Here is a 24,258-nt window from a genome sequence, read left to right as displayed (position 1 = left end):
GCCGAGATGCTCAGATGGATTAGTGAGGCGACCAATGAGAGTTGCACACTGCGCCGAGGAGGCGGGCCCATAGGCGGAAAGGCTTTGAACGCAAGGGGGTGTTGTCGGGGTGAAGCCCCGCCTCCTCCATTTCCGAGGCTGTTTCTGGGGCCTCTGACAGACCTCAGCGTGTGATGGGCTCCCGGCGTCGCACTGTGAGAGACCGAAGTCTGCAAGGTTTGAATAAATTTGCCAAGATTGCGCCTTGTACGATGTCTGTTGTCATCAATGTGTACATGCAATGCAGTACTAGCTCCAGGACAGTCATTTGTTCATGCATTCATTCATTTAACCATCACTGTCTACCAAGGACGAGGGATAAAGCAGGAAAAAAGACAACCAGTAGAGTTTACAGGGGAGCAGAAAGGCAGACAAGAATCAAGACCTTGACCGGGCGCGGTAACTCACGCCTGGAATTGCAGCACTTTGGGAGGCCGAGGCAGGCAGATCACTTAAGGCCAGGAGTTCGAGGCCAGCGTGGCCCACATGGTGAAACCCGGTCTCTACTAAAAATACAAAAATTAGCTGGGCGTGGTGGCGCGCACCTGTAGTCCCAGCTACTCGGGAGGCTGAGGCAAGAGAATCGCTTGAACCCGGGAGGGGGAGGTTGCAGTGAGCCGAGATGGCACCACTGCACTCCAGCCTGGGTGACAGAGCGAGACTCTTGTCTCGGGGAAAAAAAAAAAAGTCTGAAATTCCCACCAAGTTTATTGTGGAGGATGCAGAGGAATTGTAACCCATACAGCCCCGAATCTAGTTGAGAATGTACAAATCAAAGTGAAATAATTAGAAAAAAATTCAAAGGATGTCAATGTGCTTTCAGAACGGTAAAAATTTAAAAACAATTCCTTTTGTTTTTTTGAGACAGGGTCTCACTCTATTGCCCAGACTGGAGTGCAATGGCACGATCTCAATTCACCACAACCTCCACCTCCCAGGCTCAAGCAATTCTCCTGCCTCAGCCTCCAGAGTAGCTGGATTACAGGCATGCGCCACTACTGCCGGCTAATTTTTGTATTCTTAGTAGAGACAGGGTTTCACTATGTTGGCCAGGCTGGTCTCAAACTCCTGACCTTACGAAATCCTTCTGCCTCGTGTGCCTCGGGCCTCGCAAAGTGCTGGGATTACAGACGTGAGCCACCATGCCCCGCCTAAAATCTATTTTTTAATGCAATGGGGAGTTTTGGCAAGGGCTGGGTGTTCTAAAGGTCCCTACAGTCAAAAAAGACAGAGGAGAATTGTTAAAGATTTGATGGAGATGGATGGATGTGAGGATTTCATAAAGCTAAATGGAGAGGAAGGAAAAAAGGTAATCCCAGGTGGTGGACCTACTAGAAAGAGTTAAGAAAGAAGCTGGGCACCGTGACTCATACCAGTAATCCTAGCACATTGGGAGGCAGAGGCGAGAGGACTGGTTAAGCCCATGAGTTTAAGACCAGCCTGGGCAACATACTGAGACCCTCATCTCTACAAATAATAAAAATATTAACCAGGAGGCCGGGCGCGGTGGCTCACGCCTGTAATCCCAGCACTTTGGAAGGCCGAGGCGGGCGGATCACGAGGTCAGGAGATCGAGACCATCCTGGCTAACACAGTGAAACCCTGTCTCTACTAAAAATACAAAAAAAAAAATTAGCCGGGCGTGGTGGCGGGTGCCTGTAGTCCCAGCTATTCGGGAGGCTGAGGCAGGAGAATGGCGTGAACCCGGGAGGCAGAGCTTGCAGTGAGCAGACATCGAGCCACTGCACTCCAGCCTGGGTGACAGAGCCAGACTCCATCTCCAAAAAAAAAAAAAAAAAAAAAAAATATTAGCCAGGCATAGTGGTACGTGCCTGTAGTCCCAGCTACTCGGGAGGCTGAGGTGGGAGGATCATGATGGCACCACTGCACTCCAGCCTGGGTGACAGAGCGAGGCTAGTTTCAAAGAAAAAAAGTGGGGGTTTTGGTTTCTTTTTTGAGGCAGAGTCTCACTCTGTCACCCAGGCTGGAGTGCAGTGTCAAAATCTCAGCTCAGTGCAACCTCTGCCTCCAGGATTCAAGCTATTCTCCTGCCTCAGCCTCCTGAGTAGCTGGGATTACAGGCATGCGCCACCACACCCGGCTAATTTTGTATTTTTAGTAGAGATGGCATTTCTCCATGTTGGTCAGGCTGGTGTCGAACTCCCGACCTCAGGTGATCAGCCTGCCTCGGCCTCCGAAAGTGCTGGGATTACAGGTGTGAGCCACCGTGCCCAGTCTATTTTTGTATTTTTAATAGAGATGTGTTTTCACCATGTTGGCCAGGATGGTCTCGAACTACTGAGCTCAAGTAATCTGCCCACCTCAGCCTCCCAAATTGCTGGGATTTCAGGCGTGAGCCACTGTGCCAGGCCAAAAGTGTTTAGAAATAGAAACTAACATGCCATGCTCTGAAAATAGGCACCAGATCGATCTGGCTGTGCTAGAAAGTCCAACATCATCATTATCATCTTCCTCATCATCATCATCATGGTAGTGACGTCCTTATCACCTGTGTAAGGTTCACTATGTGCCAGACATTGCCCTAAGCCCTGGTGAAATCCTAATATGGGCTGTAGTTTCATTAAGAGTATTGTGGCCGGGCGCGGTGGCTCACGCCTGTAATCCCAGCACTTTAGGAAGCCTAGGTGGGCGGATCACGAGGTCAGGAGATCGAGACCACCCTGGCTAACACGGTGAAACCCTATCTCTAATAAAAATACAAAAAATTAGCCGGGCATGGTGGCACGCAACTGTGCTTCAAGCTACTTGAGAGGCTAAGGCAGGAGAATCCCTTGAACCCAGGAGGCAGAGGTTGCAGTGAGCTGAGAGAGCCACTGCACTCCAGCCTGGGCGACAGAGCAAGACTGTCTCAAAAAAGAAAAAAAGAGTATTGTACCAATGTCAATTTCCTGGTTTGATTGTCGCACTATGGTTGTATAAGAAGTTCTCGGGGGTGGCTGGGCGCGGTGGCTCACGCCTGTAATCTCAGCACTTTGGGAAGCCGAGGAGGGTGGATCACGAGGTCAGGAGATCGAGACCATCCTGGCTAACACGATGAAACCCCGTCTCTACTAAAAATACAAAAAAATTAGCCAGGCGTGGTGGCAGGCGCCTGTAGTCCCAGCTACTCAGAGAGGCTGAGGCAGAAGAATGGCGTGAACCCGGGAGGCGGAGCTTGCAGTGAGCCGAGATAGCGCCACTGCACTCCAGCTTGGGTGACAGAGTGAGACTCCGTCTCAAAAAAAAAATAAAAAAAAATAAAAAGTCAGGAAACAACAGATGCTGTAGAGGCTGTGGAGAAATAGGAACACTTTTACACTGTTGGTGGGAATGCAAACTAGTTCAACCATTGCGGAAGACAGTATGGCGATTCCTCAAAGATCCAGAAGCAGAAATACCATTTGACCCAGGGATCCCATTACTGAGTATACACCCAAAGGAATGTAAATCATTCTCCTATAAAGACACATGCACACATGTTTATTGCAGCACTGTTTACAATAGCAAAGACATGGAACCAACCCAAATGCCCATCAATGAAAGACTGGATAAAGAAAATATGGTATATCTACACCATGGAATCTATACAGCCATAGAAAGGAATGAGATCATGCCCTTTGCAGGAACATGGATGAAGCTAGAAGCCATCATCCTCAGCAAACTAACACAGGAACAGAAAACCAAACACCACATGTTGTCACTCATAAGTGGAGTTGAACATTGAGAACATATGGACACAGAGAGGGGAACAACACACACCAGGGCCTGTTGGGGGGTAGGGGGTGAGGGGAGGGAACTTAGAGGATGGATCAATAGGTGCAGCAAAACACCATGGCACACGTATACCTATGTAACAAACCTGCATGTTCTGTACCCATATCCCACCCCCCTTTTCTTGGAAGAAATAAAAAAATAAGAGGGCTCTATCCATCATGGCTGTTGGCTGTCAAATTATTTTGAGTGAATAGAAACCCATGGTTCCACCTGGAGAACAGAAGGTATAAATACCTCCTGTCCACCACACAGGATTTTCACGAGGAGGCAATGAGAGAATGGATAGGAAAGAGCTGATGTTGTTACTATCATTATTACTGATAAGCCTAATTCATAGGTATATGCAGTTCTTCATTCCTTTGAGTTATTTCATAAGGATGGCTGTTCTCAACTTGAACAGCCAAGTCTTGAATGCTTGTCTTGATGGGTTGTGTAACTTGCAACCGATTTGTTAATAAGTGAAATACTGCATTTGGTGAATTATTCACTTAATTCAGATGATTCCCAGAATAACTTCCTTCACTGGGATGTATCTTGTTGAGTGGCAACAAAACAGGGATTGTACGTGATTCCCATCCTAGCTTAATAGGCGTTAGTCCAAAACCCAGGAATGTGCCATCCGTGGGGATGTTTTGGGTGGATGGGTAGAAAAAGGGTGGAAACCCTTGTCATAGGATATATTTCTGGGAAGGAGATGCCTAGGTCAATAGGTTTCAACATTTTTATGGTTCTTGATACTGTGAAAAATTACCTCCCCAAAGGATTCCATCAATGTGTTCAGCCTTTGAGATTGTATGCTACACTGTTTACAGAGCTCTTTCGGTCATGTTGGTTATTGTTTTGTAGGTTTGGTGAGTGTGGTATCCCGGTTTAACAGGTAGGGAGATTGAGACTTGGAGACAGACGGAATGACATGGGAAGTTCACAATCCTTTTTCCTGGCTGGAGGATCCAGGTTCTCTGAAGCTTAGTTAGTCTAGTATCAAGAACGACCATTTTTCTCACTGCACCAGCACCCCCTCTGACAGTAACAGCAAAGTTCTGCAGAAAGGATTCAGTCCAGCTCAAAAAATGTATCTCACCTACTATGTGTGAAGATTTAGAACCAATTCAACAACAATTGAACATGAAGGATGGGCAATTACAGATGATACAAATATAAGAATTTCTTCCACTTAAGATGGTGGTAGGAGGGGAGAAGGACGTGAACATTTATAAAGTTCCGTGCACTTTACATACATGTCTGATTTAATGTTTATAGCAACCCTTGTTACTGTCCAGCTGTTCTCTTTCATTGGTTTTGTTTTATTTTTTAAAACTATCATATTTTGTTATTTCAAAACCATCATACTTCTTAAACCTGTGACCCCCACCACTTCCGTATCAATAGCTGTAGTTGGTTTTATCCCATTTTACAGTGAAAATGGAAGCCGTAGGTTGGAAACACCTTCAACTTCTGACCACCAAACCAGTGAATTTATTTGCACCCACATTCCTAAGTTTGGTTGCCTTCCCCTCCCTCCCTCCTTCCCTCCCCTCCCTCCCTCCCTCCTTCCCTCCCTTCCTCCCTCCCCTCCCTTCCTCCCTCCCCTCCCTTCCTCCCTCCCCTCCCTTCCTCCCTCCCCTCCCTTCCTCCCTCCCCTCCCTTCCTCCTTCCCTCCAGGGTTGCCTGTTGAATGTTGTTAGGAATCTAAGTACTGAAGGGAAACTGCCTGGGTTTGAATTTTGTTCTGTCCCTTGCACCCTGCCTGGCTTCAAATCCTAGCTCTGCTTATTCAGTTCTTTTAAGGGGATGATCTTTGAGCAAATGTCTTAGCTTCTGTTTTCCCAAGTAAATGGACACAATAGTTGCTACCTTGTGAAAGAGTCATGTAATTGACCAGCATTTACCAAGTAGCATCGATGTTCAGTTTCAGTCATTGGTGATTCTGCAGTTGGACTGTGAGGGGGTGTTGGGGTGGGGGGTGGTGTGTGTGTGTAGCACTTCATTGCGTGGAGAAAGGAAAAGATACTTTTGATAACTGACAGGCAGCTTTTCTCTGCTTTCGTGTCAAAAGGGAAGAAGGGAGTTTGGAGAGGGAAAGGAATTCTCTGTAACACTAAGCTCTCTTCCACAAAAACAGAGGTACAGAATGTGTAATAATTTACAGAATTTCTAGACTTCAAGGATCTGATTTTTTTAAATTTACTTTTAATTTTTCAGGTTGAGACTGAGCTAAAGTTAATCTGCGGCGACGTTCTGGATGTACTGGACAAACACCTCATTCCAGCAGCTACCACTGGCAAGTCCAAGGTTTTCTATTATGAAATGTAGGTTCTATACTAACAATTAACAAGTGTACTTCAATACATTTAAACATTCTCAGGAATAATTGGCTTTGTTTCTTTTTTTTCTTAGGCATTTAATATTATTTTCCTTATTAAATATAACCAAAAATCCCACAGAAATTAACAAGAGGAGGAGCCTCTAAATATCAACAAAATTATCACTTGATAGACTAGAATTAAACAAGCAAATGATTCTAAGAAATGGCACAAGTGTATTCATCATAAAATAAAATTTCTACATGAAACATTCAGCCATTCCAGACCATTTCCGTCTGTGCAGACTCATCTTTTCCTGTGTTTTGCAAAGCCCAGCTAGAGCAAGCAAGTTCTTCCCAATAGGTTTTTCCCATCTCTGGTTGCTTGGCTGGCTGGGCTTCCCCTACAAACCCCCTTCCTTTCCCCTAGGCAGGGCCCAGTGTCCCCATCCTGAGGAGTTGAGCTCATGAGGGCATCTGACCAGGAGTAGCTATTCGTGGTGCTATTGTCATTGTCCTGTTTGATGTGTGAACATGGCTGCTGGCTCTACAGAGATTTGGCAGGTAGCAAGGAGGTTTCTTTTCAAACCTTCCTTTGGAAGTCAGACTTGGTGAGGATCTTATGCCCACTTTTTCCTAGCTCTGTGGTGTCAGGCATAGTCTCAGTTTCTGCAAATTGGGGTTAAGAATTCATACCTCACAGCAGTCTTTTGATAAATAAATAAGATCTTAAGTGTCAATTATTCCACTAGAAATTGTACAATTACTTTGGTCTTCATCCTGGAGGTCCACTGACAAGCCTCATGCAAACCTGTGGCCCTGTTCATAAAGTGTTTTGTTTTTTTTTCTTTTTTTTTTTGAGACGGAATCTCGCTCTGTCGCCCAGGCTGGAGTGCAGTGGCGCAATCTCGGCTCACTGCAAGCTCCGCCTCCTGGGTTCACGCCATTCTACTGCCTCAGCCTCTCCGAGTAGCTGGGACTGCAGGCGCCCGCCACCACGCCCGGCTAATGGTTTGTATTTTTTAGTAGAGACGGGGTTTCACCATGGTCTCAATCTCCTGACCTTGTGATCCGCCCGCCTCGGCCTCCCAAAGTGCTGGGATTACAAGCGTGAGCCACCACGCCCAGCCTTCTTAATTTTTTTTTAAGAGATAAAGTCTCACTCTGTCACCCAGGCTGGAGTGCAGTGGTGCAATCATGGCTCACTGCTTCCTGGAACTCATGGGCTCCAGCAATCCTCCTGCCTCAGCCTCCTGACTAGGTGGGACTATAGGCACACGCCACCGTGCCTGGCTAATTTCTTGGACTTTTCTCTAGAGACAGGGTCCACCCATGTTTCCCAGGCTGGTCTGACTTCTAGACTCAAGTGAACCTGAACCTCCCGCCTCGACCTCTCAAATTGCTGGGATTACAGGTGTGAGCCACCACACCCAGCCTGAATTTCTTATGTGCCATGCTACTACAAAACGTCATTATTAGGGGCAGCAGGATGGAAGGTGTAGGAGGACGCTGTAGTGCCTTTACAATATTTCTTTTTTTTTTTTTTTTTTGAGACAGAGTCTCGCTCTGTCGCCCAGGCTGGAGTGCAGTGGCGCAATCTCGTCTCACTGCAAGCTCCGCCTCCCGGGTTCACGCCATTCTCCTGCCTCAGCCTCTCTGAGTAGCTGGGACTACAGGCACCCCCCACCACGCCCGGCTAATTTTTTTGTATTTTTAGTAGAGACGGGGTTTCACCGTGGTCTTGATCTCTTGACCTCGTGATCCGCCCGCCTCAGCCTCCCAAAGTGCTGGGATTACAAGCGTGAGCCACCGCGCCCGGCACACCCGGCTAATTTTTTGTATTTTTAGTAGAGACGGGGTCTCACCGTGGTCTCGATCTCCTGACCTCGTGATCCGCCCGCCTCAGCCTCCCAAAGTGCTGGGATTACAAGCGTGAGCCACCGCGCCCGGCACACCCGGCTAATTTTTTGTATTTTTAGTAGAGACGGGGTTTCACTGAGGTCTCGATCTCCTGACCTCGTGATCCACCCGCCTCGGCCTCCCAAAGTGCTGGGATTACAAGCATGAGCCACCACGCCCGGCCTGCCTTTACAATATTTCTGTATATCTAAAATCATTTCAACAGGAAACATTTATTTCAAAACGTGAAGGTTTTGATGACACCATGAGCCTGCCTTTGTACTTTAAACTCATGGAAGGAGAACCACCTTCACGTTTTGAAATAAATGTTTCCTGTTGAAATGATTTTAGATATACAGAAGTATTGTAAAGGCACTACAGCGTCATCCTGCACCTTCCATCCAACTTCCCCTCATAATGACTTTTTTTTAATTTTATTTTTATTTTATTTATTTATTTATTTTTGCACACAAAACAATAAACATTTTCTAAAACTACATACTAACAAAAAGATGCATATCAAACATATTAGGAAGGTTGCACATGGGAAGACGGGGAATAGAAATGGGGGGTGGGAATTAAAGAAAATAAATGAGAGAGGGACTTTGTATGGATCAATGATAATAACTCAATCCTCTATTTGACAAAGAAGAAGGAGAAGGAAGAGGAAGAAAAAGAAAGTGGGATAAAGGATCAGAAAGGGAGGAAAATAGAAAAAATTAGAGTATGACTCCAGGGTAGACCTGTTTTGTTGTCGCTTGGTTCGTTGGTTGGTTTGACAGTTGTGTTTTTCATGTTTCGCCATGTTGGCCAGGCTGGTCTCGAGCTCCTAGCCTCAAGTGATCAACCCGCCTCAGCCTCCCAGAGTACTGGGACTACAGGCGTGAGCCACCACATCCAGCCCCCACATTGCTTCTGGCCTCTGTGGTAGACCTCCCAGACAGGGAGGCCGGGCAGAGGCACTCCTCACTTTCCAGATGGGGCGGCTGCGCAGAGGCGCTCCTCACTTCCCAGATGGGGCGGCCGGGCAGAGGTGCTCCTCACTTCTTCACAGACGGGGCGGCCGGGCATAGACGCTCCTCACTTCCTAGATGGGGTGGCGGCCGGGCAAAGGGGCTCCTCACTTCCCAGATGGGGTGGCCGGGCAGAGGCGCTCCTCACATCCCAGACGATGAGTGGCCGGGCAGAGGCGCTCCTCACTTCTTCCCAGACGGGGCGGCTGGGCAGAGACGCTCCTCACTTCCTAGACGGGGTGGTGGCCCGGCAGAGGCGCTCCTCACTTCCCAGACGGGGCGGCCGGGCAGAGGCGCTCCTCACTTCCCAGACGAGGCGGCCGGGCAGAGGCGCTCCTCACTTCCCAGACGGGGTGGCCGGGCAGAGGCGCTCCTCACTTCCCAGACGGGGCGGCTGGGCAGAGGGGCTCCTCACTTCCCAGACGGGGTGGCCAGGCAGAGGCGCTCCTCACTTCCCAGACGGGGCGGCCGGGCAGAGGTGCTCCTCACTTCCCAGATGGGGCGGCCGGGCAGAGGGGCTCCTCACTTCCCAGACGGGGCGGCCGGGCAGAGGCGCTCCTCACTTCCCAGATGGGGCGGCTGCGCAGAGGCGCTCCTCACTTCCCAGACGGGGCGGCCGGGCAGAGGTGCTCCTCACTTCTTCGCAGACGGGGCAGCCGGGCATAGACGCTCCTCACTTCCTAGATCGGGTGGCAGCTGGGCAGAGGGGCTCCTCACTTCCCAGACGGGGTGGCCGGGCAGAGGCGCTCCTCACATCCCAGACGATGGGTGGCCGGGCAGAGGCGCTCCTCACTTCTTCCCAGACGGGGCGGCTGGGCAGAGACGCTCCTCACTTCTTCCCAGACGGGGCGGCTGGGCAGAGACGCTCCTCACTTCCTAGACGGGGTGGTGGCCCGGCAGAGGCGCTCCTCACTTCCCAGACGGGGTGGCCGGGCAGAGGCGCTCCTCACTTCCCAGACGGGGCGGCCGGGCAGAGGGGCTCCTCACTTCCCAGACGGGGCGGCCGGGCAGAGGCGCTCCTGACATCCCAGAAGGGGCGGCCGGGCATAGACGCTCCTCACTTCCTAGATGGGGTGGTGGCCCAGCAGAGGGGCTCTTCACTTCCCAGACGGGGCGGCCGGGCAGAGGCGCTCCTCACTTCCCAGACGGGGCGGCCGGGCAGAGGTGCTCCTCACTTCCCAGATGGGGCGGCCGGGCAGAGGTGCTCCTCACTTCCCAGATGGGGCGGCCGGGCAGAGGTGCTCCTCACTTCCTAGACGGGGGGGCGGCCGGGCAGAGGGGCTCCTCACTTACCAGACGGGGTGGCGGCCGGGCAGATGCTGCAATCCCAGCACCCTGGGAGGCCAAGGCAGGCGGCTGGGAGGCGGAGGCTGCAGCGAGCCAAGACCACGTCACCGCACTCCAGCCCGGGCCACACCGAGCCTCCTTCTGCAGTCCCAGCACCTCGGGAGGCCGAGGCGGGCAGAGCAGTGGAGGTCAGGAGCTGGAGACCAGCCTGGCCGACATGGCGAAACGGCGCCTCCAGCCAAAGGAGAAAAACCAGGGAGGGGTGGTGGCGCGCGGCGGCAATCCCAGGCAGCGCGCAGGCCAGGGCAGGAGAATCACGGGAGCCGGAGGCAGGGAGTCTGCAGCGAGCCCAGTTTACTCCAGCCGGGGCCACAGAGGGAGGGAGGGAGGGAGGGAAGGAAGGACGGAAGGGAGGGAGGAAGGAAAGGAGGGAAGGAGGGAGGGGAAGGAAGCCCTAATGACGTTTTGTAGTAGCATGGCACATAAGAAATTCAGGCCGGGTGTGATGGCTCACACCTGTAATCCCAGCAATTTGAGAGGTCGAGGCGGGAGGTTCAGGTTCACTTGAGTCTAGAAGTCTGAGACCAGCCTGGGAAACACGGGTGGACCCTGTCTCTAGAGAAAAGTCCAAGAAATTAGCAGGCACGGTGGCGTGTGCCTATAGTCCCACCTAGTCAGGAGGCTGAGGCAGGAGGATTGCTGGAGCCCATGAGTTCCAGGAAGCAGTGAGCCATGATTGCACCACTGCACTCCAGCCTGGGTGACAGAGTGAGACTTTATCTCTTAAAAAAAAATTGAGAGATGTAACATGAGTACAATCCTATTAACTAAATAATAAGGCCCTGAGGTGGGGGTGCACTGCTCCTCGTCCCTAGCTGCGAAGGAGGTGTCCTGGTCGGAATCAGTGCTGGGTGCACTGCAGGGCCCGGAAGTCCATGCCCACATTGTTCAGTTCGGCGAGAGCCAATCTCACTCCCTCGGCAGAGTGTTCAGCCTGCCAGCAGGTGGCCAGCTGGTCCTCCTGGGATATGGCACGGACCCAGCAGCTCTGTTCGAAATCATAATGGGGGAACCAAGGGCCCCCTACATCCAGGTCCATCGGGAGACGGGGCATGGAGTTCCACTGCAGGAATCTCCAGGAACCCTGAGGTCCTCCCTGAGCCAGGGCCGGGCTGGGCACACCCTGAGTGCCCACAGGGTAGCTGTCTTCCCGGACAGCCCCACCAGGACAGGGTGTGGAAGAATGAGGTGCCCGTGGCGGGAAAGCTGACCAAATGGGCCGCTGGAACCGGGCTGGTGGGCCTGGAGGGGCCTGCCTGTCCCCCTTGCAGAAGGTCTTCCCGCCACGTGAAGCCAGCACAGGCCCGGGTGCCGAGGACCCTTGCTCGGCTTTGGCTGAAAGGAAAGCAGATGTGGTCAGCGTCTCCAGGGAGCCCATGCAGGCCTTTCCGGGCTGGGCCCCACCTGCCTGCGTCTCTGTAGTCCTCGGGGTCTCCGTGTGGCCCCCGTGGCCTGACACTGAGGACAAGCCTGTAGTCTGCTGATCCCAGAGGGAGGGGTATGCGCTCCCTGGCATGGGGAAGCTGTCGTGGCATGGCGGGTGGCTCCTGGGACTGCCCCCAGGGTTGGGACTGGCTGTGGGTTTCCTTCCACACACATTCGTCCCAGGGCTGTTGGGCCTGGGATACGGCCCCCAGTCAGAACTCAGGTGGGAGGGTCCTTGGATGTCACCCAGCCCCTTGCCACCTCACATGGGGACCCGTCTCTGCAGTGGGTTTTTGGGCCCGGACGTGGGTCACCCTCTGCCCTCCTGGGCTGCCCAGTCCATGCCAGGACTGACTGTTCCCACATCGGGCTGAATTCTTGGCTCTGGCTCTGGGCCCGGAGTCCCGCCTGTGCCCTCTCCCTGAATGCTCTGGGGGTCAGGGACCCCCAATTCCCTTGTCTCCCTGGCTCAAGGCTTGTTGTCCTGGCAACCTTGGAGGAGCGTGCAGGAGTGAGGGGCCTCTGCTGCTCTCTGAGGCTGTGGGTGCTGGCAGGGAGAGGCGGGGTCTCCCACAAATGGGTCTGGCTCCTCTAGTAACTTTGAGGGCCCTGTGAGGGGGAGAGCCAGACACCGTGGAAAGTGGGGGGGGCTCGAGGGAGGGTCTTGCCCACATCCCCCTCCTGCGTGCACAACACGTCCAGTACACAGGCACTGAGTGCCTGCCCTGAGGACCGGTGGGCCTCCTGTACTTTCTTAGAGTCCAGGAGGAAGAGGAGGAAGAAAAGGTGAAGAGGAAGGCCCAGGTAGTAGGGTTGCAGGTCCCGGGCCCTCCCCCACTGTTGACTGCCCCAGAGGGTGACATGGGAGGGGACACGGCACTGGAGCCCACCTGAGGGTGGCAGGTCCGCTTGCTTCCTCCCTCGTTTGTTCACAGAGGCCCTGACGTGCTTGAGCACCGTGTCATCATCCCTGGCCCAGTGACGGCAGAACTGGCTCCGAAAGCACGCCCACAGGCCAGAACTGGATGTCTCCTTGAGGCGCTCTAGGGACAGGGTGGACATCAGGCCAGAAGAGTTCCCTGGGAGGGGGCCAGCCCATACCCCGTGGCCACTTCAGCCTCTCACTGGGTGGTGCTGGATCCTTTTGTGGCCACCCCCGGGGTCCAGATGTGCACAGGAGGCTGTGACTGGGGGGCGATCTGGACAGGGAAGTGCCCGCCACACTCCTGACTTTCATCTGGGTCATGTGGCGGATGGGCTCGCTGTCACAGTGCCCTTCCCGGCCCACCTGGCCAGACCTCCCTCTGAGCCAGAACAGGGGATCGTGAGGACAGTGTGAGGAAGCTGCCTTCGGGCCAGTCGGGGTCTGACCCCGGGGCTCCCCAGGCCCCATTGGGCACACGTAGACTTACTCTTCTGCACCTCGAACGCAATGGTGGTCATGGGCATCCGTGCTTGTTTTCCTTGTAGCAGGTACACGTCCCACAGGCGCAGGGTCAGCCCGAGAGAGATCTGTGGAGACAGCAGGCGTGGGAGAACCTGGCCCTTCCAGGCTGGGACTGGTGGCTCGAGCTGTGCCCATTGGGGTTTCAGTCCCCAGAGTCAGTGGCCTTCCCCATGAGCGTCGCCTGGGCCCTCCAGGACGCTGGGTCAGGCAAGGTCTTGCAGCTCCTCATGGGGGGCACTCATATGAGTGGAGATGTGGCTCCTGGAGAGAGGGGCCTGCCCAGCGCTTGAGGCTTCCCTGAGCCCTCTCGAGTCGGGTCCTGGCGCAGTCTGCCCATGAGGCTGGGCCTGAGCCCCAGCCATTGCCCTGGGATGACCCCTCTTAGGCAGAGGGTTTTGCTTGCGTGTCCTTCGGGGACCCGCCTGAGCCTCCTGTGGGCTGGGGTGAACCAGACTGCCGGACTGAGGAAGCAGGGCACTGCAGGGCAACGAGGGTCCCTGAGCCAGGGTCTCCCTATGCCACCTTACCTTCATTAACATCCGGAGAAGCCAGCCTAACGAGAAACACTGCCCGCATAGACCAGCGTCTATGTCCTGGTCCTGATGGGAGCAACAGAGGTGCTCAGGCCACTGGGCTGCCCTAAAAACCTCCCTCTTCCAGGGCCTCTGAAGAACCTATGCCTAGTGCAGAACACTGGGCAGTGTCCAGGGCTCCCCGCCACACCGTCCCCTTCCCGCACTCTCGGTGGACACACTGCCCTTTGCCCTGCTCTGCGGGAGCTGGGGCCCCATCCCTGTGCCTCTGTCTCCTCCAGGGCAGGAAAGGAAACCAACTCCCAGCCCATGCAGAACCCGGCATCCCAGGTCAGGCCCTGGCTGGGACTCAGCCAGTCACCAGCCCCACGAGGGGCTCCAGCCCCCCTGCTCCTCCAGCCCCACGGGATGCAGGGCCTCTGGGGAAGAGCCGAGGGGACCATAAACTCACCAGATGCCACATGGTCTTGGGTTGTGACGTGGGTACCACATGCTCCTGATGGTCTTGGAGCCCCTGGACTGTCCCGCCATTTGGGCTGTGGAATCCTGAGAAGCCCCCAGCCCATCATGAAATCAGAGCCTTCTCCCAAGATGTGGAGCCATCAGCTGCAAGAGCTGGACAGCTTGAGAGGCTCCCAAACCTGAAGACCTCCCACCCTCCCATCTGGTGACCCCACCATGCGGCCTTTACCCTGGGGAGGTGGGGCGGGAACATCCCCTGGAGCCTGGCTGGAGGTTCCCCTGGAGGCCTCCTGGGCCAGGGTGCAAAAAGGGCAAGGCTGACTGTGAGGTCACAATAGGGTGGCCAGAACAGCGTGGGTACTGGGCTTCCTGGTCATCTCCTGGAAGTGGGGTCGGGCCAGGGGACACGGGATGGGGAGATGCTGCCACCTGGGCTTGCTCGGCCCATTCGTGTGCACCAAGGGCAGCGGGAGCCCTGGCAGTTGGAGGGCAGGAGGACTCTCAGGGAGGGGAGAGTCAGCTGCACAGAATCAGAGCCGGAGGGCGTGGCTCCGGGACACAGAGGGTGGCCACGGGGAGGATGAGATGCCCTCTGCTGATGGGGTTGAAAGGTGTCTGACTTGGGCTGTGGGGGGTCGGCTGCGGACTCCTGTGGGACCCTCAGCAGAGACGTCCTAAAGGCTCCCAACGAGCCGGCGACACAAGGAGAGTGCCTTGGCTGAAAGCCGAGATCACCTGGCCACGGTGGCCGTCCCCGGGTCTGGCTGCGTGAGGCCCCAGGGGCAGCTGTTCACCTACCCTGCAGGGAGTGCCTCTCACTGGCCAGCAGCTGCACCAGTGCCCAGAATGCGTCCTCCTCAGGCAGATACAGGAGGAACAAGGGGGCGATGTGGCTCAGGTTCCTGTGGTAGCCCACCTCCTGCAAGAGCCAGAGTCACCATGGAAGGACATCAGCTGGGAGGGCTGAGGTCACCTGGGAGGACTCATGTCATTGGAGAGGGCAGAGGTGACTGGACAGGCTTCCTCTGATGAAGAGGCTTCCTCAGGATGCAAATTCATTTCATGACAAGAGCCAAGTCCATCAGGCACTTCAGCACCTTGTCCAAAATGTCTCCTGAGACCACCATCCTGCGTGTGACGCTGCCAAGCTCCCAGGCTTTGGGGCAGCCCCAGGAGGAGGGCGTCATTTCTTGTTCTGAGAAGTGGTGGTCAGGCCCAGGTGACACCAGGAGTCCAGGCCCCAACTCCTTTGTGTCTCAGCTTGACCCCTTGAGACCACCCCCTTGCTTGGAGGTTTATGCCAGCGGGGAGCTGGAATCCTACCTCCTATAACCTGGTGGGTCACAAATACTAACTTTAAAAGAAGCAATGACACCCCCACCAGACACCCACTCCTGTGAATGTGGAAATACGGCCCGGGAACCTCACTGCCGGGAATACTCACCGGGTTATACTCCGCAGATGCCAGGAGGATGTAGAAGAGTTCCCGCTGCCTAGGAAACAGAGAAAGGGGGCTATGGTTTGGTTTGTGCAGACGCTGTTACTTTCACTTTGTCTACAAATCCTAACGACAAATCCCATTTCAGGTTCAGATGATTCACCAGATAAGCAGTGAGCTCTTCAGGGCCTGAGACTGTTGAAGAAATGTTTCAGTAAAATCCACATCCGTGACATGCAAATAGCCCAGTTGTAGTGAGTTGACCGATCCTTTTCACTCTGAATGATTCTTTTTTTTTTTTTTTTTTTCAGTTTGCGCACATGCCAGTTCAGTCTCTGGGTGTACAGTTTCTCCACAGTTCCAAACCAACGTGCGGAGTCTCCTGGCCACCGCTCCAGCCCCTCCTGGAGTGACTCCTTCATCCTCCAAGTCTCCAGAGTGGCCCCTATGCACCCAGCCTCTCCCCGATTCGTCAGCCCCTGGCCACCCAGACTGCTTTTCAGTCCCTGTGGTTTGGCCTTTTCCAGAATGGCCTAGGAATGGGAATGCTACTGTGGTAGCTTATTGGGTCTGGCTTCTTTCCCTTAGCAAAATGCATCTAGGATCCACCCACGTTCGTGTGGGCATCACTGGCTCGTTCCCTTTTCTCACTGGGTCTTCTGTTTGAAGGGAGGACCAGCCTTGCTCTCCCCACGACGTGTTGAAGGCCGTCCCCGAAGGCTCGCTGTGTGAGTGACGGTGAATCAAGCAGTGAACCTGGCATGCAGGTTTCATGTGGATGTCAGTTTCCAAATCAGTGGGTTCCATATCTGTGACACCTTGGGGACACGTGGTTCAAGTCCATTGAGCTTTGTGAGCCACTGCCCAACTGGCTGCCAACGTGGCTGTGCCGTGTCATGTTCCCAGCAGACCTGGATGAGAGTTTCCAGGGCCCATAATTCTCCCAGCGTTTGGTGCTGTCAGTGTTGTCTGGGTAGGCTCATGGGCCCTCCATCCTGCCACCCTCCCGTGGGTCCTACCACGGGTCCCCGTGGGTCAGGGAGAGCACCTTTCACCATTGTGCATGATTTTCTTTGCTGTCTTCTGTCTCCTCAGGATCCTCCTGGGCTCCGGCCCCACATGTTCCAGCCTGGCCCAGGGCTTGGAGACAGGGAGGTGCTCGGTTCATGGTGCCGGCTGCTCCCTGGGCCAGGAGAGCTCTTGGCAGCTCTGTCATCCCTCTTGGGTGACCCTGGCTTCTGCTCCGGGGAAGTCCCCATCCCTCTCGTTCACCCCATCTCCACTGGGACCCTGTGGCTCCCGTAGGCTTACCTGGCTCCATATCGATGCCTGAAGAAGACATGGTTCTGGAGAGTCCTGCTAACATCCCGGTCGATCTGGTGGATGTGTTCAGATGACCTCTTGCCCTTCTGCTTCACGAGCTGTAGGGCAGGGCCAAGAGAAGGAAGCAGCCTCAGAACAGATGGAAGACTCCCTGCCCCAAATGGCAGTCGGCCCACAGTCAGCACTTTGGGAAAGAAGGCTTCCTTCTGCAGAAAGCTGCTTTTTGGCTTGTTACTGAAGCCAGGGAGGGTCACCAGAGCCAAGTTTTTCTGTCTGTGGTGACTGTATCACCATCTGTGCCCAGGGTGTTCATCTGACCTTCCCCCTCACCCCACCCCCCAGGGTGGGCTTGGCGTTCCCTCCAGCTGGAGACCTGGACCCGTGACACGGCTTGTCCTGTTTGTTGTGCTCTGGCTGAGCGTACCTTGTATTTGCTGGGGTTTTTTAACTTGATTTCCTGAATGTTCAGGAGGACTGACCACGCCGGGCCCCGGATGTTCGTGGGAATTCCCTCATATATGCGATCTACGAGCTGTGGGCAGAAAACAGTCTGGTGTCACAGGCCACGGGGTGACCCCAGTGAGGACCAGAGCCCGGGGATTCTGGGAATTGTCGGTTTTGGCCCCATGATTCTTCAGTAGAGGTGAGATCGAGCTGGGACAGGGTCTCCCTTCCCAGGACTGAAAGAGTGGATGGACACTCAGAGTTGAAACTCTGATCTGAACCTTTTTCTTCCTTCGGGTCACCAGGACATCCCTAGCCTTGAACTCCAGGTGGTCCGAGCCCTAGATTCAGATTCCCTCCCAGCAAGGTGACGCTTGCACGAATAGGCAGGCAATCTGGCGACCAGGCCTGCAGTCCTCCGGGCGAGGACAGTGTGCCACCCGCCCTCTGAGAGGCTGACGGTGCCAGGCCACAGCCATGGGTGCCTGTCCCCTGTCTCTGCAGAGAGTGCTTCCGGGGGCCTCTCCCTCCACACATTACCTTTTCACTGTTCTTGTACGTCTCCCATTCGCCCAGCATCTCCAGCCACTTGCTGTTTCTCCTTGTCTCCCGCCGAATTCGCTGTCAAATGAAGAATGTTGGAGTTAGTGGAGCTGCCGGGCTTCCCAGAGCTGCCCGTGGATGCTGGGTCTTGGGCTCTGGAGCCCTGGTGGGACCCAGCTGGAAGGAGCCAGGGAAGGGCAGACCCTAAGGGCTGAGAGCCTTTGAGCAAATGAGCACCAGTGGGCTGGCTTTGGGACCCCGGGATGTGCCATCCTCGGGCCACAGACACACCAGTCTTAGGTCCCAGCCTCTCGGTGGGGTCCTGACACAAGCGGGCAGCCACCCTCAAGCCAGGACTGTGGTTCTCACTTTGGAATTGTATCAAACTGCCAAAGTTAAATCAACCTGGGGTCAGGTCTCTGCTGCCCCTCCCAGTGACAGAGTGTTGCCCTCACCCACCACCGCCCAGGCCGGCTGCTTCCTCTGCCTCACTGACCACCCGCCCAGTCCCTACGTCCCTGGACCAGCCCCTCCATGCATCAGGCTCTTACCTTGGCCTCCCGCGCAGTCAGAGGAGGCAGCTCCATCTCACTGTAAGGCAACCCAGGCAGCGCTGAGGACCTGCACAGGGCCTGGAGCCACCCCAGCCTGGGAGCCGACCCCCAGAAAGGACTGGCTCTGTCCCTACCCAGCTCAGGGCTCAGCCCGGGAGAAGGCACAGGGAAGGGAGGACAAGGGCCTTCCTGTGGGGCTGACTCCCAGGAGGGGCAGGACCTGGGAGAAGGAGTGCGGGGACTGCCTGGCCGGGGTTACCGGGGCCCCTGGCGTGGGGGCTGGTCAGGCTGCACAATGGGGCTGCCCATCCCGGACTCGAGGTGGTGCTTACTGCTGGAGCTGAGAAAGGTCAGCCTTGAGATGGGATGGGGGCCGCCCAAGGTGGGCGACCGGGCCCTGACAGGAATCCCTCAGGGATTGGCCACATCACCCCGCCAGGGTCAAGGGAGGCTGCCCTGAGACCTGCCCGGTGTACTCTGGGTGCACCAGGGGCCCATCCCACTTGACAGCCCCAAGGCTCTTGCAGGCTCTGACCTCCCAGCATCCACCTGCCTCTCCCTGCATCTGAGCCACACACCCTGCATTTCAGAAGTGGCACGGCTCATCAGCTCCCTCCCACCCTACTTCCCCCGGGATCCGCTGTCTCTCCATCCTCTGATCCCTGAGGGATGGGCTCCAGGCTGGGCTCCTCTTACCTGGCCCCAGATCCCTTCCCAGCACCAGACCCAGGGTCTTTAGTCACAAGCCCTGCTGCCTCCCCGGCCTCACCCTGAGATGCCTAGAGCGGGGCCCTGCCCGTCTTCTCCCCCATTCTCTTAGGGCCAAGGCCCCCACTGTCCCCACACCTTTCTCCCTTCCCCATGGGGACAGTGAGGGCTGTAGCTCTAGGGAAATTGGGGAGGACAGGGGCAGGTGGGCTCTGAGAGACCTGCTGGACAACAGCCCCGAGGCTGGGCCAGGTGTCTCCTCACCCTGTGGCCACAACCCTTGGATCTCACTGGGGTTGTCTCCTGGTAGACAGGGCCAGACCCTCAGGCTGCCCCGCTCCTCTTGTGCTGACTTGCCGACAGAACTGCTGAGAGCCCGGGTGCCTGACCTAGCCCAGTCTCCATTCCCACCGGCTCCCTAGATGGGCCTTGCACCTCTGGCCTAACAACAACCTCGGGCTGGACCTGCAGGGGAGCCAGGGGGGAGTTCTGACCCTGGAAAGGAGGTTGGCCCGAGCTGGCGAGACATGTCCTGTGTCAGAAAGGCCTTTCTAAAAGCAAACCCATCCCTGAGCTGAGACAGATGCTTTAGGGGTGAGGGGAGCACAGAGGACTCACTGCACAATCCCAAACAGATCCATGTGTTCGAACATTCCGATGAGCACAGGCCCCTTGTCCTCTGGCAGCCCAGCTTGGTGCCCCTGTAACCCAGAGGGAGCCTTGGTGAGGGGTCCAAGGTAAAGGGTGCAAGGGCCTGGGGGTATTGGCCACCCGTCCCTGCCCTGTGCTCCTAGGGAACCCAGGACCCTTTGACCAGGGCGCACTGGAAGAGGCCTCCCTCCAAGAAGCAGACCGAACTGTACCTGTTCATATTTCCTGATGACGTCCTCTCACTCCTGCGCCCGCCAACTATCTACATCCTCCACCACGTTCATCCTGTGAGACAAAATTGGCTAAAGGTTACACTGTACCCGACAGCTTCGGAGAACACCTGAACCGCTCCCACCGGGCTCCCAGATGCTGGTTGGTTGTGTAACCTTCATTCCACCATTGCACTCTGGTAAAAAGGGGCCAAACCCCATGGCCCACACCTCCATGAGTCTCTGCAGTCTGAAGCCGCAAGCAGGGGTGAGCATCTTCCCAAGGACTCGAGAAGAGTGGGACCTGGACAGAGAATCCCGTTTTCCCCTTATGCCATGAAACGGGCACATACCTGCCCCAGCAGGTTGAACGGTGTCCACCTGCCAAGGGTGAAGGGCCTGTGATGGGCTATTCCAGGGTTGTGGATGCGAACTGGGGTCAGGCACCAGAGGTCTCTGTACGATCAGCCTCCTGGGATACTCAGGGCCACAGAGATGCCCAGTTTCCTATGGGGAACAAGGTCTCTCCTGACTGCTCCGTTCTACCTCGCTCATCACTTGGGCTACCGTGGCCCTTCGGTCTAACCAGTGAAGCTGCTTTAGGAATAACGCCATTTGAGCGGGAGTGTGTTTGGTTTTGGGGATGAGGGATGAAAATGATCTACTGTCTCCAAAGCAGCCACTGCGCTCATGGAAACCACATCTCTCGGGGAGGGACTGTGGACTCCACCATTCTGAGCTGTCCCTATAGGAGGGGGCTTCATTTTCCTGGGTCAATGATGAAGAACAGTGGGTCCTTGCTCCTGGAGAACATCTAGATGGACCGTCCCTCCTGAGAATACTCAGGGCAAAAGGAAAGCGAGGCCAGACAGAATAAGAAATACTTGGGGAGAAGCCCAGTGCCTGGACCCCTTCGAACACAAGGGAAGATAGTCTCCCCAGAGCCAGCCCTCCAGGGCTCCTTCACTTTCCACAACCGCCCAAGGGCAGAAGGCTCCCCATGCCACTCCCAGACAAGGGACCGTGTGTGTCCAGTGGGTCCCACAGTGACCATCAGGACCCAGCTTAAGCTCCAGGTGTGTTCTGAGGACACTTCCCTCCTCCCCACCCACCGTGGCATTCTGAGGTCATGGCACGCATCACAACGGGGCCTTGCCCGGGTCAGCAGGGCCCAGATTCAGGGTCCTCCGCTGCCTGGGGCGTCAACATGCCTGCCTGCAATGTGTGCACGTGCGTGCACACGCGTACGTGGCTAAACACGTCTGTGCACGTGTGTGTTGCTTCTCTGGCCAGGCCCAGCTGCCCCACTCATGTGTGCACCCAGTTCCTCATCACTGTCACCCCCAGGGCCCAGGGCCAGCATCAGAGCATCCATGGGAGCTCCCTAACCTCAGTGTCTCTGCCAGGGCCAGGCTCTGCCCCATCGGGATCAGAAATCTGGGCAGATTTGGGATCTCGAGCAGGGAGGTCACAGGGTTGAGGCCTGAAGTCTAGCACGGCACACAGCAGGGCTGAGAGCAAAACCCAGAGTCATGTCTGGATTTTCAGGCCGGTTACCGCCTCTCTGACCCCAGACGACTCACCTGTCGAATGGGTACATTCGGGAACAGCACCCACTCTACGAAGCCACCGTGAGGACAAAAGAGAAAATCATCTACACAGGCAGCGTAGAACGGGCTCCCTGTGAGTGCTCAGGGATGACCCTCCTCCTCAGCAGCTGCCCAGAGGCCAACACCGCCCATACCATAGCCACTGTCCCCAAGTCAGCCTGGAGGGAAGAGAGCAGGTCACACTCACCTGATTCTGATCAGCTGGCCTGGGTTACGTATGCCTCTCAGGGAGAAAACCTCAGGGAGAAACCAGAAAACTGGTGCTCACAAACCCCACTGCCTGTGTGTAACTGCCGCAGAACACAGAAGGCAGGCCGGAGAGCGGATAGATGCTAAGCACCAGTGGCATTCTGAGGTCATGGCACGCATCACAATGGGGCCTTGCCCGGGTCAGCAGGGCCCAGAGTCAGGGTCCTCCGCTGCCTGGGACGTCAACATGCCTGCCTGCAATGTGTGCACGTGTGTGCACACGCGTACGTGGGTAAACACGTCTGTGCACGTGTGTGTTGCTTCTCTGGCCAGGCCCGGCTGCCCCACTCATGTGTGCACCCAGTTCCTCATCACTGTCACCCCCGAGGCCCAGGGCCAGCATCAGAGCATCCATGGGTGCTCCCTAACCTCAGCCCTCCCCACCGAGGGTGGTCCTGGGATACACATAGGGGTGGAGGGAAGTGACTGCTGCTGTTGGATCTCAGAATACAAATGCTAATACTATTACCCAATGGTCTTTTTAGCGTCTCTAATGGTATCGCTTTTTCATTTCTGACATTTTAGCTGCGTATTTCTCTCCATGACCCTTGGCTATTCTAGCTAGAGGATCCTGTGGGGAAAGTGCCGGGCACACAGTAGGGGCTCACTCTTCTAGACACGTTATCTAAAACCTGGCTCATCTGTCCTTCCACCCAGGGCCTAGGGCATGCCAAATTCCAGGGGCCAGAAAGAGCTCGGGATAAAATGAACCTTCAAGGGGAGGGCTTTGACCTGGGCTGAGTCTGCCTGTGCCATCCAAACGGAGTCTCAAGTCCTGAGGCAGAACGTCCAGATGCCCCAGTGCAGGGCCCTCCTGATCAACACCTGCTCCCCTGTACTCATTAGCAACCTCACCCACCCGACTCTCAAAGCACACTTGGCTCTCGTATCCAGGAGCTCTGCATCTGTAGATTCAGCAACAGCAGATGGAAAATATTCAGAAAATAAATTGGATGGTTATGTTTCTATTGAACATGTGCAGACTTTGTTCTTGTCATCATTCCCTAAAGAATACGGTATCACAACCATTTATGTAGCATCTGCATCGTATTACGTATCATAAATAATCTAGTAATGGTCTAATGTCTACGGGAGGATGTGCATAGCTTATACGTAAGTACTACGCCACGTTATATCAGAGACTTGAGCACCCATGGATTTTGGCATTCCCGGGGACCCTAGAACTAATCCGACATGGGTACCAAGGGATGACTGTATATACTCACTCAGGAAGGCTTCTCATTGGAGGAAGGGCCCGGTTCAGGACAGACAGGGACATCATCCCTGGACTACCGTCCATCCATCCATTCATCCATTGGCACCACCATCTAGGACTGTCCCAATGACAGCCCTAGCAAGTGGAGACAAGAAAAAAGACTGGCTCAAATTGTACAGCTTTTTGAGGTCTTGGAAGATGTTGCACCAGTATGAGAATAGTGGGTCAGTTTTCTCCAGGATCCAGAAAGCATATCAGGCAGGCTCGGGGAGAGGAAAGGAGCACGGCCTCTCCAGCAGCCACACAGGCCTGCGGTAGGCTGGGGCTGGGGCTGGGGCTGGCCCTGTTTATCACTTGGGCCTCACGGGGGAAAAGAAAGAACAGGGGGCAGAGGAGGAGCATGGGGGCAGCTGGTTGCCTAAGGAGAAGGCGTCTCGGGGAAGGGGTATTCATTCGTTTTCACACTGCTATAAAGAAATAACTCGAGACTACGTAATCGATAAAGGAAAGAGGTTTGACTCCCAGTTCAGGGAACTTACAACCATGGCAGAAGGCGAAGGGGAAGCAGGCACCTTCTCCACAAGGCAGCAGGAGGGAGTGAGTGGAGAACCAGGAAGTGTCCCACTTTCAAACCATCAGCTCTCCTGAGAACTCCCTCACCATCCGGGGAGCAGCAGGGGGGAAACTGTCCCCACATCCCATCCCCTCCCACCAGGTTCCTCCCTTGACACAGGAGGATTACAATTCCACATGAGATTTGGGTGGGGACACAGAGCCAAACCCGTGAGGGTCTCAGTGTATCTTGCAGCTCCCCCGGGGCTGAGGCTGAGTACAGATCTGCTGGCCTGCTCTACAGCACGCGGGGACTCTGCCTGTGTGCCCCCATCTGCTCTTCCTGGGGATGGTGGCTGCTTCCTCAAGAGGAGGGTGGATCTGCTCTTCTGCCCACCCCTCTCCAGGGCCTTTTGGAGCCCTGGCCACGACCTCCCAGGGTAAGGCCAGGACACCGGCTCCTTGCCCTTCTTGCTGCTTGGGTGACAATCCTGGGGTCACCCATAGGCCCCATCACTGT

The 24,258-nt window shown here is 55.1% G+C and overlaps 1 long non-coding RNA gene and 1 pseudogene across 1 annotated transcript; one reads left to right on the top strand and one right to left on the bottom strand.

The window, feature by feature from the left end:
- The first annotated feature begins 82 nt into the window (after positions 1-82).
- On the top strand, positions 83-6,391 carry LOC134735299 (uncharacterized). The gene is made up of 2 exons (XR_010118367.1): positions 83-216; positions 6,016-6,391. It is a non-coding gene; the product is annotated as an uncharacterized lncRNA (long non-coding RNA).
- LOC129469956 (TBC1 domain family member 3G-like) lies at positions 5,984-23,286 on the bottom strand (annotated as a pseudogene).
- Between the last annotated feature and the right edge of the window lie 972 nt (positions 23,287-24,258).

Source organism: Symphalangus syndactylus, chromosome 20 (assembly GCF_028878055.3).
Source record: "Symphalangus syndactylus isolate Jambi chromosome 20, NHGRI_mSymSyn1-v2.1_pri, whole genome shotgun sequence".
Classification (NCBI taxonomy): Eukaryota; Metazoa; Chordata; class Mammalia; order Primates; family Hylobatidae; genus Symphalangus; species Symphalangus syndactylus.
Note: the sequence above shows the minus strand (reverse complement) of the source record. Positions and strands in the feature narration are given on the sequence as shown.